Source organism: Alosa alosa, chromosome 7 (assembly GCF_017589495.1).
Source record: "Alosa alosa isolate M-15738 ecotype Scorff River chromosome 7, AALO_Geno_1.1, whole genome shotgun sequence".
Classification (NCBI taxonomy): Eukaryota; Metazoa; Chordata; class Actinopteri; order Clupeiformes; family Clupeidae; genus Alosa; species Alosa alosa.
In genome coordinates this window covers 2,004,090-2,013,671 of record NC_063195.1, presented here as the reverse complement: position 1 = coordinate 2,013,671, position 9,582 = coordinate 2,004,090, and positions in this window count along the sequence as shown.

Genomic DNA, 9,582 nt, shown 5'->3' with positions numbered 1-9,582 from the left:
CAGTAATCAGTGCAGTAATCAAACTAGATGTACCGCATAGCGGTACAAAATATGACCGCCAGCTCAGTCCTGTACATCCGTTCAGCAAAAAAATAAATCACATTTCAATTTGTCTCCATATTTTTACTCCATCCCCCACTCTTGAAACTTTTGTGTATGCTTGTTTGGCATGCCTGAGTGTGTGTGTCGCGGCTGCACAGAAAGTACCCTACTGGTGTTGAAAAGGTAAATAGATTGTAGAATAGCCAAAGAAGATGTAGAATTGTTATAAAACCTTTAAAATCTCTAAACAATCACAAGTAGGGCAGTTCATCACAGTTCATCCATTGCAACTGGATTGATGAAAGGTCACTTACACCTGTAGGCTACATTGTATTTGGGAAAAGCAAAAGGTATCAGCATAATGTTATTTATTTATTTATTTTTTTATGTATTTATAAACAAAAACATCTCTGTCAGTTCCATGCCGTTTTCAACAGCTATCAAAAACAAAGGTCATTTTGGATGGATGGATTTTTGTGAATGTTTCTTCTTCTACATAAGATTTTAGTCATCTTTAGTTCATGTAATACTTTATTGTGTAACAGTAGTCTGAAACGTTCTTGTTAATGCACAAATTAAGTAACAGTAGCCTAGTCTGAAACGAAATGCTGTTTTACATCTAACCAGTGGTGCAAATAACTGACATGTCCAAATGGGCCTTGATGAAATGCGTTAAGCTAGACTGTTCATACACATTTTAGCGGGCCAAAGTTGAAGAGCTTTGTCCGTTATTGTTAGTGCAAATATAGGCTGATTCATGTTCCCTTGCATTGTTTAACTGAGGTCCATGGCTAGTCTGGCTTTCATCAGACCAAGCTCAATCTTTTAAGAAATCAAAAAATAAATAGCGGGCAGATCAGGCTGGGTTCACCCAGCCTAGTCCATAGGCACCGATATTGTTTAATTTTCCGATTGAGATATACACGCTCTGGCTATTCTAAATGCAAAATGCATCAGGGAGTTATGACAAAACGGTAACTAACAAACTAGATCCTAATAGAAAGTTGTTAGCTTCCCTAAGCTACAGGTAGGATTATAAGGTAGGCCTATTGACAACATAAATTGTCAATAGGCTATGCTGGCGAAAAAATAAAATCTCCTTTGGAAACCAATGGCTTCGCCTTACAGTATCAAAGCGGACTTAAACTGTCATATCGTGGCGAAAAGTTGTAATAACATTCACGCAGCTCCATGAGTCAAGGAAAGCTTGAATGAAGTAGCCACTTCTAAATGGGACCCACTACACAGTAGCTTAAGGTGTTTTGCTAAAGCAGCCATAATGAAATGAAGGTGTCATTGTTTGGATACTTCACACACACACGTGCTTTTTAATTTCACAGACTACAACTACCAAGCTGTAATCAAAGCACATCGATTCCCCTCTCACACCCTGCACGCACTTAAAACAAAATAAACAGGCGTCTCAGTCTCCGCATGTATAGGCAAAACTGTATCAGACCGGTTATAACGTTGGTAAATCTTCCATTGCACAGAATGATTTTGTAGCACGTGCAATAAATGACAGTCGAAAGATACAAACAGTGCTGCTATACATTTGCTTGGTATAACCGCATTTATAGTTTTCTACAAATGCAATAAATCAAATGCCTCCATCACTCAACCAACGCTAACGGTAACATTACCTAGGTCCTTATTGATATTACAAGATTAACGTACCTGCAGTAAAAACCAAGCATGTCCGATAAACATCCTCAGATTTATTTCGGCTTCAAGAAGAAATGGGAATTACACTTCATGTGAACATGAAGTTGTGTGTCCTATCCTTATTAGATGTTAAGCTGCAGTAAATTACAGTCCTTGTATGAAGCGTCCATTGTTTTTCCAACCCACTTTTAACTTCCAACAAAATTACGTCTCACTGCAAAGATCGCCATCTAGTGGACAAACAACTACTTCTAATACTGAAAATGCAGCCATGATGATGATGATGAATATTTATTTTGGCTTTCTTTTAATCCTACTGATTTTCATTTTTTACCGGGGGGGCAAATCACAAATGAGTGATTATGAGCCAGGTTGATGTGGGCCCTTGAGACCAACATACCATAAAAGATTCACAGAGAACTGTGTCTATCCTCATTCATTGCAACCGCAGCATGCCTGCTTGCCGACGTTCAAACGAAAAGATATCAAAGCACCGTTTGCGTTTGAATGTAGCACGAAATTTTTTTTAAACAGCTGGACAAATGATTTAGCTAATTGATTATAGCCTGTACACCAGCAATTGTTGAACATTTACCTGTACAAGTACATTGACAGTAGCCCAGCTTAACAAGCATGTTGCATGTTGTAGGCCTACTGTAGAAATTTCACTTAAATTGCAACCGCAACATGCCTGCTTGCCGACGTTCAAACGACAACGAAAAAGATATCAAAGCAACAAGAGGGTTGAGTCTGAATGACCGCGGAGTTCAGACTCATATTGCTCCTCATAACCATCTATAAAAAAGTGTTTTTTCTTTTCTTTTTGAGCACGTCTGAATCCCAGGACATAACGCACTGGACCTTATAATAGGCTCGAGATATAATTCCAAAGGGGGCAGATAGGGGCTACTGCACTTAAAACTTAAAAAGATTGAACGAAGCTTCCCGAAATTTGAAATTGCGATCAGTGACTGGCATCGGGTGAACGAAGCTTTTCGAAGTTGAACAGGCTATTAAAAACTATTTGCGCACCTCAATGTCACAGGAGAGACTGGGCTCTCCCTTCTATGAATTGAAAAGGCGTTACGCTTCTGGTTGCAGCTTAGATGTCTTCTTAATTTTCTTTATTCTTTAGTAAAAGTTGCAGAACATTATTAAACTTTGACTAACGTTTTCGATGTGTCGATGTTTTTGACTAACGAACATCGAAACGTTAGTCAAAAGTTTAATAATGTTCTGCACCTTTTACTAAAGAATAAAGAAAATTAAGAAGACATCTGAGCTGCACCGGCGTCTCCTCTCTCTAACACTTTTTGGCTTTGGCTAAATATTTCTAAAATCATTTGAGTTTCACTAGTCACATGTTTTAACAAGCAACACTTGTTATTGAACTAATAACAGGCGTGTGTCAAAATTGACTTTATTTTCCATACGGAGAAATAACACATGCAGAGTCTAACCAAGGTCAATTTTGCCAAAAAGCCCTCAAACCTGAAAACACATGAGGCAAAAGTGCAAAACGTCACAAAACTAACTAAACTAACACGCCGCGATATTTTTGTATTGCAATCATTGTAGCCTACAGTTGTAACAGTCGCGTAACAGTCGTTTTACTCCCGTATCGCTCATTATAAAGAACGTTTAACGTGTCCCAAAACAGCTATCAATTAATCACCAAACGCCTTATAAACAAGTATTGCCAGGAGCAACACCTTGCAAAAATGATAACAAAGGCCTTTATATGGCTCTGCTCCTGCCTAGATTCGAACTCAGAACTGCCTGAAAGTTGCAGACCTATTCTGGATATACGTGCATTAACCCACTCGACCGTCAGACAACGCTATCCTATTAGGTAGGAATGTAGCCTACACTGGTTGCTGTGGCACAGTCTTGAGTGACCGAATTCGTTTTTCTTTGTCATATGAATGCGGTCATTTTGTTAACATTACTGTTAAGGAGATGCTGTAGGCAAAGGCTATATTTCAACCTCGTTAGTGTAGTAAAAAAAATCAGAACTAGTCACAAGGTTTCTGGGCAGCATATTTATGTTCTGTTAGCAAGCGAACTTCTCATGACTGCCAACAAAGTAGCCTACTGCCAGCTGACAAAGCTCTCATTTTAAAACATTACTGAGAGACAGGCACTGTACAATCAAGAAATCTTGCCACTGAATCCAAAACTATGTTTAACATTATGTACAAAGCTTATAGGCTACAGTGGACTAGCATGTCAGCTCATTCAGAAGGATTTCAACAGCCCCCTCCACCCTACTCTGACTGTCAATAACCAGCCTATAGAGAGGGTTGACTCATACTGATACCTCGGGACAATAATTGACCATAAACTCAACTTCAAAACAAATACTGAATCCATCCACTCCAAGTGTCAGCAGCGTCTCTTCTTCCTCCGTAAACTCTGCAGACTCCAGGTCCACCAATCCGTTCTGACAGCATTCTACAGATGCTTCATTGAATCCATCATCACCTTCAATATCACTTCCTGGTTTGGGACACTGTCCAATATCCATAGAAACCCACTAAACAGAATCATCAAACTGAGCAGCAACATAATTGGACAACAAGGTGGGAACTTTTGAAAACCCTGTTTTCCTCGTGCCGTGTGACCACCCCAAAACAGCTTTTAAGTGACGACACTAACTCAGCTGCCGCACTCGACTTGACACTCATTCTAGCATTGCCTAGTAATACCACTTTTCATACACGACATTACCTACGATTACACTCAGTAATCACAAACAGATGCTGTGCAATAGCTTATCATGACTTGGTGAACAGTTTTTTCCTATGCTTTTATCCTATTCTCCATGCTTTCTAGCTACTGTCAGTGACTGATGCGAGAGAGTCAGAAGTTATTAGGGAAGTGCGGTGTAAGTTTAAATGAATTTGTGTGTAGTGCCGGTGTCATTCATTTTTTTCATGTCTTACAACATAAATAAATGCATTCATAGTCTTGTGAAGTCAGATATGCGCATTGCTTAGATATTGTGTAAAGCCTACAGTAGATGTGCACTAAATGCGAATGCGCGATTTGATGCAGGGCAGTCAAAAAGTATCGACTGTTAGTAATGAAGGTAAATGGCAATATAGCAATATTACAAATGTGGCGACAGAATAGCCTAGAACTTCAGTATGCCTACTAACGTTTAGCCTATGCAATAGTAGTGATAGACAACAACTAATGTGAATTCTTGACCGAAGGAAGCAAAGGATATAATCGGCACCTGCGTTGACTAAATAAAGTACTGGACCGCACCCTTCACAAACCGTAAAAATGAACTTTAACAGTTGACTGAATTGTGCTCAGAAATGCTTTACTCACGCGACTGCTTTGGAGAATGAATAGACTGCATAACATATGTGACCAGGGGCCTGTACTATGAAGGGAGCTTAACCTACCCAGATGTAACCCAGGGTTACTTTGTTAAACCAGGGTTGACAAAACCTGGTTATCTTAAGTGGTGTTAATCGGTACTACAGTACGACGGTGATTATGAAGTTGATTTGTTGAGCCAGGGTTAACCTGTGCACGTTCACATAAAAGGGGCGGGTTTCAGCGCAAGTCACCACTTTCAATGATGACGTGATCACCTTATTTTACGGATGAGGAATGCACAATTATTATGACAAGTTATGAGGAATTAAAACCCACTCTACAAAAATCAAACACGTCGGTAGTGAACAAAGCAAGGCTGTTGGCAACGTATTGCAGATCGGGTAGCCTAAATGCCTAAAAGTAAAGTTTTATTTCCACATGTTCTTCAAATATGTGTTAAGGGGGATTAGTAGCTTACAGAATGTCTGAAATGAGTTGAAATAATTAAATAGCCTAATTTGAGTTCATAGAAAGGCCTACAGATGCAACCCAATTCAGAAGTGGGCATATAGATTACAGTAATAAGGATAATTGAATGTTTAAGTAGCCCCCATTGACTGATTTAGTCTATGCCTAATCCTGTGAACATTTCAAATGCAACACCATTGCCAAACGCACATGGCAGCAGGTGAAAATTAAACACAAAAACATTATTCAGAATAGTAGGTTTATATAGTTATAGCTTTCATTAATATTTCTTAATTATGAAATCATGTAGGCCTAGCTTATAGCCTTCACTTGGCCTCTGTTTTACAGCTAACAAGAAACAGGTGTCTTCGAACACTACTGTAGGAGGAAAGGCACCAGAGTGTTTTACAGTAGCAGAGGAGTTGGCCATCACAAATAATAGTGGAAGGCCGATTATGGAGGGGGTTGAGGGAGGCATTCGGTCGGATTCTGGTGCTGTGGAAATGTGTAGCCTTTATGTGCAGGGTACAGTAATATGACTTTCAATTCAACAAGTTTGTTAAAATGGTGATTTTTATTTATTAGGCCTACTGTAGGCCATGTCCGATTTATTTTAGGCTATTCTTGCTCAGATGTTCAGCATACTGTAGGCCTATGTCCGATTTATTTTCGGACATACAGTATTCTTGCATCACCGATTGAATACATGAATGTCCACGCATCGGGCATTGCTATGAGACGTCTTCCTAGATCATCTGGCGAAGATAACGAATTCCCTTGACAATATATATCTTCATAGAGAATATCGTCCGGGTAGGCTATATATATTTTCTGGCGGTCTCTAAAACCCTCGCCCTATGAAGAGTCCCTCATGATTTGCGCCCAATGTCTAGATCATCCAGGTATGCGCCGACATGTCTCGAGAAATTGTTAGTGGAGGGGTGGTACTTATAAAGGGTGTGGTTAACGGAAACCTCAGGTTAACCAAGAACATAACCTGCTCGGAGCAGGTTTGAGATGCAGCGTAAATTGCCATGGCAGCATACCTCGGTTAAAACCTATCCACCTTCCGTGATGCGGGTTAATCGGGAAGTTACGCCACACGTGATCAAGTTACTCTCGAAGTTACCCAGATAAGCCAGTAACCCCGCTTCGTAGTACAGGCCCCTGGTGCCTTGCACTGGGTGTTCATTCAAAATAACATGGTTTGCAAACGTGATCTCATGTTTGTTTTAGGCCTAGTCCACACGTACCAAACCGATCTTTTTTTCCTCCGTCTTCCCTGGAAACCTATCAAGAATATTTGCGTCCAAACGGATCCATCTCAACACGACTCAACACGTTACTTCATACCCCAGGCCTATAGGTGGCACTGTGTCTTTACAGAAATTCACCAAAACTTGCAAAACGTGCGCTTTAAAAACAGACAGAATAGGCTATGGCGAAATGGCTAGTGCAAGGAAACCAGAATTGTTTGTGTGGACTGATGGTGAACTGTCAACTGTAGTCAACTGTAAAACTAATAAACTTTATTTTACAGTTTGTGAAGGGTGCAGTCCCATCCTTTATTTGGCTAACGCAGGTAGGCCTACTAATCACCTTTACTTTCTTTGGTTGTAGGATAGTTCGTGATTCACATTAGTTTTGGCTATCACCGCAATTAGGCTACTAAACGCAAGGCTTACCCAAGTTCTAGGCTATTCCGTCGCCACATTTATAATATTGCTATAAAGCCTTCGTTAGTAACAGTCAATACTTTTGCCTGCATCAAATCGTGCATTAAAGATTCAGTGTGCTACCATCGGCTTAATGTGAGTTCTAAAGCGCCTTTGTATGCTTATATCTGATTTCACCTCGACTGTGAATGCATGTATATATGTTGTAAGACATGTAAAATAAATGAATGACACTGGCACTACGCACAAATTAATGTAGCCTAAACTTACACCGCACTTTCCTAATAACTTAAGTTCTCTCAGCCACTGACAGTAGCTAGAATGCATAAAAAAACCGGGAAAAACAGTGTTCAGTCCACCAAGTCATAAGCTATCGGTAGCTGCGCAGCATCAGTTGTGATATTCATCTTAACAGAGTGTAATCGTAGGTAATGTCATGTAGGAAAACTAGTATTGTTAGGCAATACTATAAGTGCAAGTCCAGGGCAGCTGAGGTGTGGCGATGACATCATCGATACATAAAGCAGGATGTCGCGGTTTAAGCTGTCTAAACAAACTCAAACGGGCTCGGTTTCAGATTTCTCCACTCTGGGACCAGGTTTCAGAAAAGTGCGGTTTCGGGCAGTGCGTTTACAGGATTCGTTTGGACGCTCGGCCAAGACGAAGCAAAACCTCTGCGTTTAACCTAAAAAGCGTCTCCGTGTGGACAGGCCCTTAGACTACTTTATCCATTGCTACTAGCTGGTTCTGAAACCCATTACAGATAGTTTCGATGGGTCATTAGCATCATATGCCCCCCACGCCCCCCAGGTATTGATTCGAATGGCATTATACATGTGTCTGAGAATGTTTTCTGCAGGGTAACATACAATACTACTACCATAGATCAAGCTGCGTCATGCAATAGCATGACTTATGCTTATAGTTCTATTCCAACGTTGATTTCTACCCAACGTATAATAAAAAGAAAAGACAAATTTAAAACTAGAAACCTAACAAATATTCTTTCCATACCTCAGCATATTCCTCAAAAGCCAGAGGCATTTTCAGCTAACATGGGTTTACTACTGTAAATATAGGTGCACTTACTACCAAAACCTTTGCAATCAATGATTTTATTAGTGAAAAAATTGGATTTTCTGTTTCTTGTTGAAACCTGGCTGACTTCAGACAGCTTAAGCTGTTCTTGTTGAGACTTGTCCCCAAATTATAATTTCTTCCACTCAATTAGACAAGGCAAAAGCGAGGTGGTGGAATTGCCTCCATTCTCTCAAACAAATATAGTTGCACTACAGTCAACTTTGGCGAATTTGCTTCCTTTGAGTATATTGCCCTCACTCTGAAGGCTGACCCAGCTGTACTTCTATTAACCTTATACCGCCCTCCTAAACTATGGACTGGCTTTCTCGACCAGTTTTCTGAACTTATGTCGCTCATCATCACTAGCTATGATCGGATAAATGGCGACTTCAATATTCATGTCAATAAGACAACTGATGCTAAAGCCAGTAAGTTCCTTAATGTGTTGGACAGTTTAGAGCTAAAGCAGCATGTTACAGGACCCACCCACAACCTTGGCAACACCCTCGATCTAGTCATTTCTAGAGGGATAGAAGTCACAGACGATATCAGTAATTGATATAAATATGTCTGATCATCATTGTGTATCTTTTAATATAGTACTACATACTCCAAAAAATTCATCCCGAAATTGCAATCAAATCGCGACTCTTGGACATTAGAGCAGAACAGCAGTTCATAGCTCTTATAGACTCCACAAATTTAGATATTTTACATCATCCCATTGATCAAATGGTAGAGGCTCTCAATCGCGGAATTAGGCTCTGCTTGACAGAGTGGCACCCTTAAAGACTAAAAAAAGGCCCTGTAGCAAACTGACACCTTGGATGAACGAAAATATCCATGATCTAAAAAGATCATGTAGAAAAGCTGAGAGAACATGGAGAAAAACTAAGTTACAGGTTCACCGTGCCATTCTAAAAGAAAAATAGCAAATTATAATAGAGCTATTCGAATGAGAGGAGGAACCACTTCTCTAAGGTAATTGCTGAAAACAGTGGAAACTCCAGGGTGTTGTTCTCACCATTGATAGGCAATTGCATCAAACACCTTTTGATACACTCAGTCAGGCATCCTCTCTAAGATGCTAAGAATTTGCAGACTTCTTCTTTAAGTCATTTCTATAAGGGAGGCTATTGGTAACACAAATAATATGTTTGATAGTACACCCAAAAACAGCCCCCAAAATGAAGGTCCTTTAGCACTATTACTCAATCTGAGCTTGGTAAAATTATAACTCAAACCGCTCCTCAACATGTGTTTTAGATCCAATCCCTACTACATTCCTCAAAAAAAAGTATATGATAGCTTAGCTCCC